We start from the raw sequence: 16,699 nt of genomic DNA, 5'->3' as shown, positions 1-16,699 counted from the left end.
TAGTAAAGTATTTAATCACGTCAAGAAATTGCATATTTTGTCCAAAGTGGGCCAATTTTAAATAGATATTATTCTCGATATACGAACTTTTCGAACGGAACAAAGCTAATTATTTGGAATTTGTTGAATTAGAATTAATTTGCAAATTCGCAGATAGAAGTAGTCACCCTCGCGGACATTAAAGGCATTAATAATTACTGAATATTGAAAATTTGAATACTGCAGGATTCGTGTCATTTTGTATCAAAATGGAAATGAACGCTATAGCGTTCACGTCCGCGAGCTTGTTATACCATTTCTTGCGACCTTGCATATGCATTTGTGAACGAGGTTTTCGATGAGAAGCTCTATGTTTAAATCCCTAAAATGTGGTACAAGGATGAAGAGTTCGATACTTGATGGATGTACCTAAATAGATTGCCAAGCGACGAACGTGGCCGGTTTCTCGTGCTAGTATTGTCTCACAGATACATGCATCTACCTAGCATTCATGGTAGTGGTACGGACAGATTTTCACCAGATTTTTATCTGGAAAACTAATATGGAGTGGCTGTTACACGTATGAAGAAAAATTGTGCAAGATAATAACCTCGATAACATATGCTAATATGTTAAGGTCAGTGCAATCGATGTCCCAAATAATAGCCCAAGTAATTATTCACTTTATTACAGAAAATCGACTTCGCTTAAATAAATAATCCTGTACCTCGAACAATTTTAATATTATTTTTTTTGTTCCACCGCGTGTGTACGCACGCAGTACATAAATGCAGACAAAAATAAAAGAAAAAAAAATTACGATATTAAAGAGATATTACAATATACAAATACTGAAATAAATATGCGTAGAACGGGAACTTTGACGTCGACATTTTCTCATTGCCAGTATTGAATAGCTTTTTCAGCTACACAGAGCGAAGCGGATAAAAAAAAGGGAAGAGAATATGGTACACAAAATAATTTTCAGTTTTTCTCTCCGACGTGTATTTATACACGACCCAATTATGTACGATGCGGTTCCATAATAAGAAAGGAATGATGAAAAACACGTCGATTAAATGGCATTTAATTCGTTACTATTGATGCGGTATCGCTCAACGAACGTTAATTCGCTGTCTCGAGTAATAAGCAGACGGTTTATTAGAAACATAAAAAAGAATAGAAGGAACCCGCATGAGCGACACACCGGAATCATTGACATCGGTGTTCTTTCTCATTGTCAGTTTCGGTTTGGGACCGTACTTATCGATTAGCCCCGCCGCGTCTCTTTCCACGATTGTTCCGCTCTTGTCTCCGGTGTCGCATTGGTGCGCGCCCCAGAAACGCCGCACGCTGGTATGCGAGGCACGGTAATTACGAGGAAACGAGGAGGACTCTGTAGGCGCATCCAACAAACGAACCAACGAACATGGAGGATCCGCAAGGACGTGCAATTCGCCACGAGGCAACGATTTTTGGGGGAGCAAGCACCACCGGCCCTTCCGCCTGCTGGATCATGCCAATTTTTCTTCTGCCACGGGAACGGTGATATAGTATTTATCCGTGTCTCGTTTATGAAGACCTCGTATTAAACTGCTCCTATCGTTCCGATACATTGATATTTTTATACGCGTTCGCCTGATAATTTCATCCGAATGTTTCTTCTCAATTTAAAGTCGCATTCAACTTTTTTTTATTGCTCCAAGCTAAAAGCGTATAGCGTTGTTCAAAAGTATTTAAGTATTAATGTAAGATGCACGAAAGAGATTGTTATTTCTCATAAATCTCTTTAAATAATATGTATCTTATCGAATAACGTTTAATTAATAAATATTCAAACAGGAATCTAATGAAGAAGAAATGCTGTTTAATACTAATTTACGTGACGTAACAGGGTTTCTCAAATGGCGGTACGCCGTGGCTTTCCAGGTGGTACGCCAGCTACGATTCGTGTAATTTATTTCAATTTTTTAATACCTTTTGTGCGCGCAATAAATCAGCCAAGTCCATAGCGCGTTTTTTTAAGCATGTTATAACGTTACCGAGGTGTGATATGCGCATACTGCACAGCGGTATTCATCTTAATTTTAATTGGTGGCACGTGACCGAACGTGCAAACGTTTCAGTGACAAATAACGCCAACTTTCATTCAAAGAATGCCGTTGTTTTCAAGTAATTCACGGCAATAAACGATTTTTAACGATTTAGTTATTTATACTCCTGAATGGCCACGGTAATTATAAGCTGACTTCTTCTCTTATTTCTATCTATTAATCCTAATTCAGCGGATTCCAAACGATTAGCTTTGTTCCATTTAAAAAATTAAGACATACTGAAAATAATTATTTAAAATTGACGAACTTTGTACAAAATATGCAACTTCTTGAACTTGAAGGTCTCTTATTTTAAAATTTTAAGCTTGAAATCTCTATAGATTGCTGGTAACTAAGAATATCGTTCGCCAAAACGGGAATGACAAGAGTCTAATGCGCTCATTTTAAATCATCCTGAAAAAGGGATTTTAATACAAGTATAATGATAATAGTTATATACGTTGCAAAACCTCCGGCAGACCGTTGAAAACATTACTTAAGCAGAGAAGTAATACTGGAGCCTTAAAAATGAGTTCAATTCGCTCGCAGAACACACTTATGATTTACGACTCCAAGAAAACGTGCGAAATCATTTTGCCATACCGCGAGTGCAACAATACGCGAACTTAACCGATCCCGCCTTTAGATTTATTAGTTCCGTTTTACCTCTTTCAATAATAGTTTACCCACATAGCTCGCGTAGAAAGTTAGAAGGCGGCTAGCTACATTGTGAACGTGAGAAATACGCACACTGTTTTGCCTGTTTTTCTTTCATTCACCCGGAACGTTCGTGTTAAAGCCATTATTGAAGAATTCTCGAAGGATGAAACGAATAGAACTGCTAATACACTCGTATCGCGTCAACCAAGCGGAAATAATTAAGTAGTTGACCTTAATATTCACGGTACGCGAGTTTCCCTGAAATATTTTTTTTAATCGATTCCAGTAAATAGTTATCTTGCGTTAAAAGGAGCATCGTTCGAAATTAATTAGCCAAGATGCATAATAATAATAATAATAATTCTGAAATACACGGTTCGAGGCGTACGCGGTAGCATCATCGCTGAGCAATGCGATAAAGTTTGGACATATTACATCTTGGCTCCAACCGTTGTCAGCTTTAGGCAGATTAGTGTGAGAAATGGGTTTTCAGGCTTGAGTTAGTCGAACCAAACTGATATTAAACAAAATAACCGCTATTTACGAAAATCGATTACCACCTCTTCATTGCTCTTATTAGCAGGAATTAATGAATTTCATTCGCGGCGTTCCCGTGGATATTTAAGGGCGGTCGTGTGTAACTGCGTCTGCCACGATCGGAGAAGAAAAAGAATAACGAAAATTATAACGACGCTGTAATTTAATTACTCGTAATTTCGCGAACTACCCGGCCGCTTCTGTTTTTGCTTGTTACCCCTCATTGTTGCGCCATTCGCGAGAAACAAAAAAAAAAGAAGGAAAGCTCGCCACAAGCCGGCCATGACAAACGAGCACGCGACAAACCCCTGATAACAATTGCAATAATTTCGATAACAATTTATAGGTTCTGAACGCGCGTGCGAAGTTTCGAGATAACGAACGGGCTGGAATTAAAAATGACGAACCGTCGCCTGGTGGCACAGGCCGCGTTAATACGTCGGGCTTCAATGTCTCGCATTAAAAGCACAACGAGACGTCCATTATTAAAACAGAAAACGAGCAATAAGAATAATAAACGGTGGAAAAAAAAAAGAAAAACAGACGGAAGAGAGAAAGAGCTGGACTGGGATGGGGTGAAAAAGAGAACAAAAAAAGGAAAAAAAGAAAAAAAAAGCAGGGGAAAAAAAAAGAGAAACGGGACGAGAGTGCAACGGAACGTTAGACAAAACATGCAGAAAGCGAACACGCATTCACGTCTATCGAATCCACGGCTTCGTTCCTCCGACGAGCGCGTGCACGCGTGTTGTACACACACCGGCGTTCATCATCGATCTACGATGCCGGGCGAAGAATGCGCGCGACCATATCGTTCCGCTTCTAACGAGCGATTATTCGTCACACGTTCCATCTTATTATCCTTTGTGCGGTAGACGGCGAGCAGTGAGTCATTTCTTTAAACTCGTTAACTCGTTACAAGCCAGCAGCTTCGAGAGAGAGTTCCCTCCCCTGGCTTGATTCCGTCCTGTCCGTGTGCAACGAGGCCGGCTGGTCGATCATCGTATAATATGAAAAGAGAGAACGAGAAAGAGCGGAGAGAAAGAGAGGCGATGGAGAAGGGAGGAGGGGAGCGTGAGAAAGAGAGAGAGAGAGGGAAAAAGTGCCCTCGCGAGGGTGTGCAGAGCGTGTAGTGTGTACGCGCGCGGAAAGGTGCAAATAATAATAACGGCAATAACTAAGGGCCCGAGCGTGGCGCAATCGAGAAGTCAAGAGAGACGATGGTGGAAATCGGGGTCGGGATTGGGTCGAAGGGTTTGCGCCTCGTGCTCTCGAAGGTTCACAATCGGTCAGGCTCGCTACGCGTTCGGTTCTATCCGAGCCGTGCTGCCCGATGACGAAGACGGAAGAGAGCGAAGTGCCGCGAGCGGTACTGTGTGAGAGACAAAGAGAAAACTAGCAACGCCGGGCCAATGGTAAAGGAGCGAACGAGGAAGAAGGACAAAGGTACCGAGTGGACGCGCGAGCGAGAAAGAAGAAGAGAGACACGCCCTGCTGCAGGTCGATAACGGAACCAACGCATCCTCTCGTGGCTCTCCGGTAGCTCTTCTTGCTCTACCAACGACCACCTTCTCTCTATCGCTTCTTCGTTCCACTCGCTACCCTCCAGCCGCTACTCTTCCCTCTAACTCACCCTCGCTTCACCCCCACGTCTCTCTTCCGTCCTCTCCTTCGACCTTCTCCTTCTATCGCGCATAGTCACGTACCACACCCGCCATTCTATCCGTGCCGACAGAGCGGACTTTGCCGACCGTACATACCTACTCCTACTTCATTGCGAGCAAGGGTATATACCTTACCAACTCTTTCTCTCCTTTGCCCTCTCTTCTACCGTGCTTGCTTTCGTTCTGTCCTCTTCTCACCGCCGCCTTATGCTTTTCCTTTTCCTTTTCCTTTTCCTACATCCTTTGCCGCTCTACTCCGCCAAGCTTCTTCGAGGATACTATGTGCCGTGGATCGCATTATCAGGCGCATCTAACCTCCGAGAAGGCTACGCCTGTCGGCGTAGCGTGCCAACCGAGCGAACGAGTAGTCCGTTTTCTCACCGAATCGAATAGTATGTATCTGTCGCGGGCCAACTGCGAAATCAATCCTTTTCTCAAATTCCGAAAATCCCTTTCTCACAGTTTTTCCTTCGATCGAACCGAACAATCGCCAATCTCGACGGAAACACTTGGACGGAACAGAACCGCCATCGTGTCGCGCGATAATAATTGTCAAAGTTTGCCTTCTTATGGAACGCGATTTCGTCCTTCGCTGTTCACCGCCCTTCAGATTTTACATAGCGTGCCCGAACAGAGATTTTAAGTTTCCGTATCCTTCGCCAACCAGAAATGACTTTTTAACAAACCAAGGACTAAAGGACTTTCTGACCACAAAAAGGTGACTCGAAAGCAGGTGGCTCGAGATATTAGAAAACAGCTGATCCGACAAAATTGCACGTTCCACGACGCATCTGTATACACGCCTAACAACGTGCACCCGTAACTAGCCTCCTCTAATAAATACATGGAATACGTCTTCGGTACGCATTATTATGTATAGCTTATATCGTGCTTACTACGAGACCGCGTTTCTTTGCGTGCGGACACGTGCTCATGTACGCGTCGTACGCGTGTATGCTCCTGGCACGCATACAGGGTAGGTCTGTGCGCGGGTATATACACGCACCCGTCGAGAGATACGTATCATCGTATCGAACGATGGTAGCCGGGGAACCGGAGCAGGCAAGTCCCAACGCCTCTCCCTTCTTGTCACCCATCCCCCTTTTTTTGTCACGACGTCAACCCAACGAGGCAAAAACAGCGAGGGGTACACCGGGGGACGTTCTCGAGATCCTTGTTTTCGCCGGCCTCGAACGCGCGCCCTCGTCCCTCCCGCTCCTCGTTTCCTCGCCCGGCCGATTGCTCCGTTTACTGCACTTCCAGGACGCGATCCCCGCTAAGAAAAGATCGAGCACGAAGAAATACACCGTCCAGCCCTTGCTCCTTGCCGTTGGCCACCGTGGTTCGATCGCTCGCGCGCCTATTCCCTTCGGCCATCTCGCTTAGTGACGAGACCGATTCCGACGCGAATCGATCGGAAACAATCTATCGACCAGAAGATTTAATTGGCTTTACCGAATGAACGAATGGACGTTTACCGATCGCGCTTATCACCGGATCGGTAGCTACGATCCTAGCCCGTACAGATTCGCGTACGATTGCGCGGGTTGCACGTGCACGTTTAGTCCTTCCGATGGGACCAACGGGTATCGCGTATTATAAGTCCTAGTCGGTTCGAGCAATACGCTGAATGGAAATTTGCTCGAGTCGGGTAAATATATCGTTTTTAAAGCAATTTACTTGAGTTCGAGTAAACTTGAGTAAATATCTTTCGTTCGATCGATAGAATGTTTGTCCTCGAGAGTTTAAGTGCACCACATTTACCTTAACCGATGCTACATTATTTAAATATGAATAGGGGAATTACATTTTTTTAACTAATTCCGAATTTTGAATAAACTTTTGATTAAATTTACATTTTAATCTTTTTAATAAACGTTTACTTAATACCTTCGATAAATAATAGTGAATTTTTATTTAATCGAAAAAAGGGTAATTGTGTTCGCAATAGGAGAAGTATATCCGGTTACCTTGATATTTACGTATACTTGTCGCCCAGATTTTAATGTCCAAGATATTCGCAAAAAGCTTAATTTCTATGTTTCGAATAAATTTCATTAAACTAGAAACGTTCAATTCGACCTAACATAAATATCGCGATATTAATATAATCTGCTTATTTAAATGAACGTGTGGATGTATTTCTTTGCTTTCACAGCTAAAAAGGGAAATATCCGTGTGAAAATCGAACACGCGGCCGTGATGCTGATAGAAAGCACTCGTCTGTGTCGAACTTAAACGTTAACGTTGCCGATTATGACCCATTAATGTTTCTCTTTCATTGACATCAACCCTTTGCACCCTGAATTCCTATTAATTTTATTGCCAAGTGTTTTACTCTAAATTTATTTCAAAGGACAATTCCTCGATTGCTACTTGCAAACAATATTAAGTATAGATCTCAAACTTTCTTGTAATTTATATTTATGAAACTTATATCTGTTTTTTTTTTATTTACTGATACCAAGTCACACTCGACGAAGGAGTGTAAAGGGTTAAAAATACCCAACCACCTAACCACGAATTAACTTGAGCCATGAACATATTTAAAAATGGGGTCGTCGTTAAGGGACTGTCTACGTCCGAATCAACTGCATTTGTAACCTAAGTCTAACTAAAGATTTTTATAAATAATCCAAATGCTTCCCCCATTGCGAATAACTACACAAGGAAGTCCGCTTTGCTTGAGCAAATATTTTTTGTTTTAAGCAATTTTAATGTCTCTCCCTCTCTCTTAACCGGATGTCTTTAGTACTATGAAAAGGAATCATTTATTTGAGACAATATCAAATAAACGCAAGTTCCAGCTGCCTGCTGGTATTTATCACACACTTAAACTCCGTTCAGATTGATTAAGCCACTCGAATTCAGAGCTACCGATCATACTACGCAAGCAGCATCGGTTTCAGTTTTTAAAGAACATGTATTATATAATTCTGTCTAAGGCTAGAATTACATATATGACAGATTGTTAACAAAATGTTGAAAAAAGGGTCTTCGTTCGATCAGAAAAGTGAAAAGCTATGTTAGAGTAGTCTATTCCTTAGATGGACAACCACTTGTGAACTCCGTCCGTATTGTCTGTGGTTTACTACTTTGGGAGAGACAATTTCAGTGACGGCTATTCGCTGGCCCAATAACTCTGGAGACTGCAAACCCAGCGTAGTCTGTCACGTTATAGGTAATGTGGCTAGTTCGTCATTGGATGGTAGAAACGAGTAGGTCTCGACAGTCTGTTTACCCGCGTTCCGTAAGGGCGTTATAGACCGAGAAGTCGGATCTTTTCCATTTCTTACGTAACGATGGACAGTATAACCTGGAATGGTCGCAGATTCGAAGACAAAGTTCCTACGCAACACTCTTTACTATTATTATATTAATATTTGTACGCAAGATACGAATTTGTTATGTACTTAGAGCACGTTCAGTGCCACGCTGAAGTCACGTTTCGCTCAGGACGTCACGAATGGAAATTAACTTTTCATTCCTGATCTAATAAAAATTTTTAATTGTCCAATAGCGTACGTTTTATTTCAAAGCATTCACTAATTAGCAGTACTGCTGAAAATGCATTAATCGTCAATTTTCATTCAACTTTTACAATTATAAGTAATCGATACACTCTCGCCATTGATGACCACCCTGGCATTGCAGGAGAAGCAAGTTGCTCGTAGCGTTCAACGCGTTAATCTAAAATATTCTTTCAGGTATTATTTTCCTCAGTTGCGAGGACAAGCCCCTTTAACTTCGTTTCACTCGAAAATACCAACTTGAAAACGGTTTTGCCACCCCTTTGATGTTACACGACATATGAGTCTATTGATCATATCAAAACAATATGTGCACGTGGGATGTCTCGTCGCACGCGAGAAATAGTGCAGAAGCGAATTCAGGAAACAAAAACGATTTAAAATATTCGTACAGACATATAACCGATGCGACATAGTTTTTGATCTGCAGCCGGATTTATGTTACAGCAATTTTTCCCTCGCATATATCCAGCCTATGAATGATGCAAAAAGCATAGACTATTTTCAATGGAGAAAAATATGTTTATTGTGGGCCAGCTATAGCGGTAAAGCAATGGAGATAAGTTTATCAAAGAACAAATTGACAAATACTTTACATAAGAATTGCCAGAGTACAATATTATCAAAATGCTGTAACAATGCTGTACAATAACTCGGAAAACGTTTGTAATATGTGTAGATGTATACATATTTATATACGTATATATAGTCAATCATAAAAGTGTAAACACATACCAGAAATTCAAATATTTACAAAAAGCCAAAGGTTTTTTTCAGCATTTTATAAATGTTCATTCATTTATCGGTTAAAATTAAATTAATCATGAAAAGAGCAACGACGTTTTGGAAGTTTGTTTCCAAGAGGACATATAGAATTTGAAAATACGTTTTTATAAAAATGTAGATCAAATTATCATGAATATATCGAACGGCCCAAATTTTATTATCATACACGTTCTATTTATATTTTGTTAGAGTTTGCAAGGGATTTGCGATGTTCACCATTCGATTGAAGCAAAATAACATCTTTTATATTTAAAACGAAATTTTATGCATCTCATAAATCATTTATAATACATTTTATAGAAATTGTTGGCTTATCATTTTATGTTATATTTATATAAAATATGTAAAACCTTAGCTTTGCTTTTAATATGGAAAATTTCCATATACGAGTACAAATACTTTTGTGTGTGTGACTGACTTAAATATACGTATATATAAACTTTTTTTTTATCATTTTCGTGTCCTGAATTTAACATTCTCAGTATTTCCCACACATTACCATTATTTTGTACAATTTTAACTAGGAATTCTCATTTTCATCGTATAATATTCCACTGGACTCATTTTAATGCCGCCAGCACGAGAACGTTGATTCTTAAATATAAAGTGTTAATATTCAACACTAGAAGCAACACTTTCCAATATAATAGACACACACAAAATTGAAAAGTGTGAGAAACGTGAAATTTGGCCGCGTCCTTATAAAAATAATTTCCTTAACGACTTAGTTTACAATTTGTTTCCACGTTTCCATCTCTTAACTATATAGATACTTTTTTTTGAATTAAAGAAACAATTGGCGATAGCAAGATATTGAATTGCTGTTCGAAAAGCGTGTATTCGAGAGTTAAATTATTCTTCGAGGTTTGTCGAGGGAAAAGCAGAAAGGATTAACGAGAATACCGTCGAATACTGTTAGGGGTTGTAACAGGCTAACGTTCGCGAAGATGTAAATCTTATCGCGACTGCGAAGGATAAATTTCGAGGATTTTTTTACACGTGATTGTATTCTTCGAAGTAGAGGAAACAACGTTTTCGATGACAATAAAGCTCGATTCGGGCTAAACCCGTTATTTGTCGTGCTGATTTGTCCAGCGAATTTGCGGAATTCTCCTCACAATGCGTCGCGAAAAAGACACAGAGGGGGTATTAGCCGACGAGGTTTCATTCAGAGGGATTTCCTGATGCAGTTGGGGAAAAATATTGAATCATAGATAGCTGTTACGATCTGGCGCGTATTTCATTCGGTTACGCGAAAGTTCCAGCGATTTCTTTTTTTTTTTGCACAAGGCATACACTACGCCCGTGTACACAGGCGCTTAGTCCCGTGCACAGGATGATAAAGCACCGCGTTAATTTATATTACAAAGACTCTGTTCTGCGTATATATACGCGGGCGCTATTTTAATTAATTTTTCTCTCCCGTTAATGCTCGTCCCGCGCAAAATATTTACCTAATTAACCACGCGAGCAAATCGATTTCGCGTTAATGCACCAGCGTTCGCGAAAAACTGTATTTTTGCCTGGGTACGCGTGCGTTATTATGCGATATTAAAAACGCGAGCACCGCGGGAATGTTCGACGTTAATTTCCGAGCAACGTCACGTTCGAACTGGTTGCGTTTCCCGCGGCACACGAAATCGCGAAACGTCGAAAGCGTGTCCCCGTTGAAAAAATAGAACGGCTGCTTTTCGTTCGCGTCTCGCCCTTAATCGAATCACTGATTCGCCCCCAAAATTTGGGACACTCCGCAGAGCTAGCCTTAGTTACTTTATGCAGCGGCTACGTTTGTTGCACGCGCGCACAAGCGTACACGCGCGAGACTTACATACGCGGCTAGAGATAGAGGGGTTGTGGAAACGTGCGGGGCACGTAATGCGGAGGTATGCCCGAGGATACGTTTCGCTACGACGCAACGGTTCGATGCATAAGTCAAGATTACACGGAACCGGGCGGGCACTTCGGTAAAAACCAGTCGAAAAATTTCACCTCCCCCGGTTTTAAATGGAACCGCGTCAAACGTGACGACAACATGTTTTATTCGCCGAGAGCAGGTACGAATATTTTAAGAGTACGGGAACGTTTCCCATATTTATACGCGGTGCTCGGTTCGTTTAACACTGGCGAGCGTTTAATAATTGGTAGGAGAAAGAATGGCGCCCGATTTCCTCTACGTTCCCATTCTCTCTGCCTATTTTTTTCTTTCTTTTTTACTTTCGTTTCTTCTCTTTTTCGCTTTTTTTTTTCTCTCTTTTCTTTCGTTTCCGTTCGTTGTTTTTGCGAACGGCACGCTGCATCGACGTGTGTATTCTTCGCGATGGAAAATGTTCGTCGGCATCGTTATTGTTCGATCGCGATCCGCGCGATTCGCTGCGTTTGATACGGCGCGCGCCGGCTCGCGGCATGACTGGCGGATGGCTTGGCGAGAAACAAAACGAAATACACCCGATGAAAGGTTGATTCTCCGGTGATTTCCATCTGTGACTTTGGCGGGCCGCACCCCCCTCTCTCCCTCTCCCCCCTTCCCCGTGGACAATTAGCGGGGAGAATCGATCGAAGATAAATTCGATTTTTCACCGGATAGCCAACGCCACACTCGACGCGAACCGGGATGTCGCGCTCTACGAGCCCCCGTCCCTCTTCCTCGTCTCTGTTTTCCGGCACCGTTTTCAAACGGGCGAATTAAACAGCGGGAGAGGTGAACGGCGAGGGACGGGGGAAAAAAAAGGAAAGAAACGAGCCGGAAAAATATGAAACGGCGAGCAAAATTGCACGCGGGAAAGGTGGCGAAGTAGGATAGCGTGGTGGGTCATCGGGAACGGACAGTGTAATAGTTTCGGTGCTGTACGCGGCTGGGCAGCAATTACACGGGAACCGTTTCGAACGTTACACCAGTTTTAATGCGATAATGCGAGGCTGAAAAACAGCGAGCTCGTTCCTTTAGAAACGGGACAGGTCGCGGGTTCGCGCTAGTCTGGAGCGACGAGAGAGGTCTGGGGCCAGCGACCATCGCTCGCGAAGCCTGCGCAACGGATAATAGCGTTACGTGTAGAGCTAAGAGAACGGGCCAGCCGTTGTTCGATCTTTTCAGTTACGATTCTATGCGGATCGCTGCGCTCGGGGGGCCCCAGCAACGAGTTCGTGAATATATGGGTGGTCGATACGCGCAGACCAGCCGGGTGGCTACCTGGTGTTCGCAGCCAGGTACCCACGCCCCGTTGGTTGAAAGAAACGGCGAGGGAGCCGAGGAAAAAAGTGGTCGTCGCTGCGTGGCAGTTGGTATCTGTTCGTGGCGTCGGACAGTCTACCCTCCTAGTATTGTTGCGGCTTGTCATCGCAAGGGGGTGCGAGCCAGGGAGACGAGGGGTGGCCAGAGTGAATGGTCGAGGAAGCCGGCGCGGCTGGGTAGGTGGGCTTAGAGGCCCGCAAAGGTGCTCTCGAAAACCTGGAACGAGGAAGGAGCGTATAGCCGCGGGAAGGGAGCTCGCCGGCCGAGTAAATATGCGACAAGTTAGCATCCGCGTATAAATCTAACGGCGTTTCACGGTGACAGGTCACGCAGCGGAGCCTTCTACTTTAGATCGCGGTGCCCGTCCCATTTGCCCGCCTCATTCAAGGCGTACGCGCGTGCTTCGGCCCGGGGAGGCCGCCGGGATTTTAATGCGTCCCCGTAACCCGGGATAATTACAAAATGAACCGAGGTGAACGCTAGAGAACGGACATCTCTCTTTTTTTTATCGAATATCGGAAAAGAAAACGGGGTTTCGACGGAAGAGGGATCGCGATCGCTCGTGAATCGAGCGTCGCAATTAAGAATTAAAGAAATTGTTACTCGACGTCGCGACGGAACAGTTGGCAATAGGACGGTGAAATGTCAGGATAGGATCGCGTGCGGACCCGTGGTATTCGCGTTGTTGTTCTCGTCGTCGTCGTGGTCGTCGTCGTCGTCTTCGCCGGTGATAGCCAGCGTGGCAGTGGGTAGCGTGCGGAAGCGGGGAAATGGGAAAGGAGAAAAGAGGAAAAGGGGGGAAAGAGCGCAGCGACAGCGACAGTGACGGCGGTGGTGGCAGTTTTCGCGAAATTACTGGGTTCACCGGTGTACGCTTAACAGGTACCAGCACGGGATAAAGGGTAAGGGATGGTGGTGTTGGTCGACGGGGAGACGAGGCGAGGGGCGGATTCCGTGGTCGTATGTATATCAGCGCTGGTAGAAAGCACAGGTAACGGCGCAGGTGGCGCGACGGGGCGAGCCGCGCTAACTTCTCTCTGCAAACATGGCAGTCGTCACGCAAGTAGCAAAACCCGCCAACGATATCGCGGCTTTCGAACTCGCCGGCGAATACTAGGAAAAAAGCGGGTATTCGAAAGCCATCGCACGCAATGGTCAACGAATATCGTTTGTCGCTGGGCCGATAAAATTTTGTCAGATTTACCGGGGAGGATTTGCTGAAAACGCGCGATCGGGAATCTCAGCCCCGCGTATGCGAAAGTTTCTATTAAATAGTCGGGTTAACCGAGCGCAAAAGCGATATTACCGGGCAGGACGGGGAGAGCCGGCGACAAAAAGGATCAGAACCAGATCTCCCTGGGCTTGGCATTGCAACGAGACCGGGGCAGTGCAGAGGCGTAGCCGTCGTGGACTGCGGTGAAACGTGGCGCAAAATTGATTTCATTATCGATAAAAAGGAGTCGCCGATCGGAGGAGCGATCTAGAAACGGATAGATTATTACGATCTCGTAGTCGCGCGGCAGAAGGAAGGGAGGAGGAACTTAAACGTAACGAACGGTAGTATAGAGAGCATAGGAAGCGTGGATACGTGACGCTGGCATGTAAATTGCGGAGCGCATCGGATTAGATGCAGGCCAATGTCCTGCCGGTTGCGCCATTGGGATCGAGCGCGGTCTTCAAGGCCGAGAATTGCTCAGCTTTAGTACTACTGAATGGTGTTTCGCAAGAACGACCCATATAACGAACTTGACGCGACGCGTGGCGCCCACCCTCCTTTTGATCTCCGGTGAAAGGTGCTCTCGCGAATCTCGAGGACGCTCGACCGTTTTATCGCGAGTTCCCTTTCCCCTGAATCGCTCGGCGTAGCAGTGAGAGCAAACCTCGTGGAATCGACCCGCCTTGCACTCTTACCGGCGTTGCACGGGAACGGAAGTTATCGCGGCCGTGAGATACCGCAAAGATCGGGCCGAGCGAACGCCCGGCCGCTTGGCATGCCGCGGATAATGCCCCGTAAACTCGATCCCTATGGCTAGATTCGATCACGTGGCCGGTAAGTACGGTGTGGAAGTAATTACAGCTGTACTTACATTCCGCGGGATACCGAGAGAGAACTGGTTTCGAGCGGACTACCCGCGCGGATTCGATTACCGGCCGCACCGCGGAAATCATATTTTACTCTTACGTCTATGCTCTTGTACTCGCGTTTCAACGACACCTGGCTGCTCGCGCGACGGGGTGGCGCGGTGGCAAATAGGCGAGGCAAACAAGAAACAAGGAAATTTCTATCAGCACTTGGAACAACTATGCGCTTAAAACTTTACGGGGAAACTTTTTTTCCTCCGGCTGGTTTTATTTTCCGCGCTTACTAAACTCGTCTCCGTGGAATAAAGGCGAACGTGTACGCTCATCGTTGAACGGGAGCGACGCGCGTGACCTCCTTCCCGCTGTCGCCGTTCTATGAAACGGGCCGTTTCGAATTTCCGAAACGAGGAAACTTCAACGCGGTAACGCGATCGGCCGGAAACAATTTCTGCGTCGCTATTGCCGAGGGCACTCGACGATTTACGGGATTCGGGCTGCTCGAGGAAGCAGGCAAATGTCCCTAGTCGCGGTGTCTCCGTTTGTCGGGAGAAAAAGATTTTCCAAACAGAAACATTGGTCTCTGTGGTACGCGCAGCCTGCGGCAGTGGTGTAGGCGCATTAATAATGTAAGTGTGCAGATGGTGTGCAGTGAGTGCGCGGTGGCGCTGACTAGGATCAATGTTCCGTTCGCGATCTATATAGTATATAGAGTACAGTATATGTAACGACAACGTTGCCCATGTGGGAACAACACCGTTACACAAGTCATTTCCACAGAATATATTTGCAAGTATTCTGATCAAACGTAGGATGGAATATGTATTTGAAAACAAGCATACGCGGCGCAAACACACGATCAATTCGGCTTGTACCTCGTTGGATTTGTTTGAACAATGCTAGGTAAAATATGGTGGCAAAAATACGGTATGAATAACGATTGACAAAAGCGAAAAATAAAAAAAAAAAAGGAAGAAAAAATACGGCACGAGCGGATAAGAGAACGAACGAGTGTTTTCCTGTGCACGGATATATATAGGTACACACGTGCACTGTGAAATATTTACGCGTCGATGCTAGTTTTATCGCTACGCGACGTTAATTTTGTCGAGAAAACTCAATCGAAACTAAGGAGTAAAGCGGAGAACATATGTCGTTACAGGCATTACGCACACGTGAACTCACCGAGCGGATCGGGAAACGGTTGCGGATCGGGATATATGCTCCCAAGCGTGTAATAACGTATTTTATAAATTTATTCACATGATTTAAATAAATCAAGTATACAGTTAAATTTTTACGACACACGCGCAACCTGTGTCGTGCTTCACAGTATCGCAAGCGCATGCTTTTTCATTTTGTTTCTCACTCATAATTACCGGTTTCTTATTTTTTCTTCTTGTTTTCCTCCCCTCCTTCCCCTTCCTTTGTTATCCTTACGCGATGAGTAATATTTTACATGAGGCGGCGTTCGATATACTTACATATTTACATATCGTACAATATCATCGGATCAGACATATAAAATTACAAAAAGTCATCGTCTACCTAGTCGAGAATTCAAAATCGAAGCTAAAACTCTCTCTCTTTCTACGCGGCGACGAAGAACGACATGTCCGAGTCGACGTGTCGCTCCTTCTCGTGTATATATATATATATATTAAATACATACGTTACGCCTGTTTATATATTTAATACATATATAATATACATACGTACACATACGCTGATACAAGCGTAACGACTCGCAACCCTATTTACATATTGCATTTCCTTTCCTCCATCCTTCCCTTTCCGTATAGAATAGATATGTACAGACGCGTGTGGATCTAAATCGCCATTTAGACGATTTTTCTGGCGATTCCGGCGCAAAGGAGGCCGCGTGTTTATACTTTATCGCACGTTGAAAAGTCGTCAAGTGAAGTGGCAGTGGGAGTAGAAGAGTCCCTGTCGAATTAGATTCTCGCGAGACGCCATTCAGAAATTCGCGTCGTACGGTTTGCGCGCGCAATCTGTTCGCGAACATACATACACAGAGAGAGAGAGAGAGAGAAAGAGAGAGAGAGAGAGAAAGAGAGACAGAGAGAAAGAGAGAGAGAGAGAAAAGGCTCTGATATCGAGGAAACTAGACGAGGACCAGAGACA

The sequence above is a fragment of the Xylocopa sonorina genome, chromosome 4 (assembly GCF_050948175.1).
Source record: "Xylocopa sonorina isolate GNS202 chromosome 4, iyXylSono1_principal, whole genome shotgun sequence".
Classification (NCBI taxonomy): domain Eukaryota; kingdom Metazoa; phylum Arthropoda; class Insecta; order Hymenoptera; family Apidae; genus Xylocopa; species Xylocopa sonorina.
The sequence above is the reverse complement of the archived record's forward strand: the minus strand, read 5'-3'. Positions refer to the sequence as shown.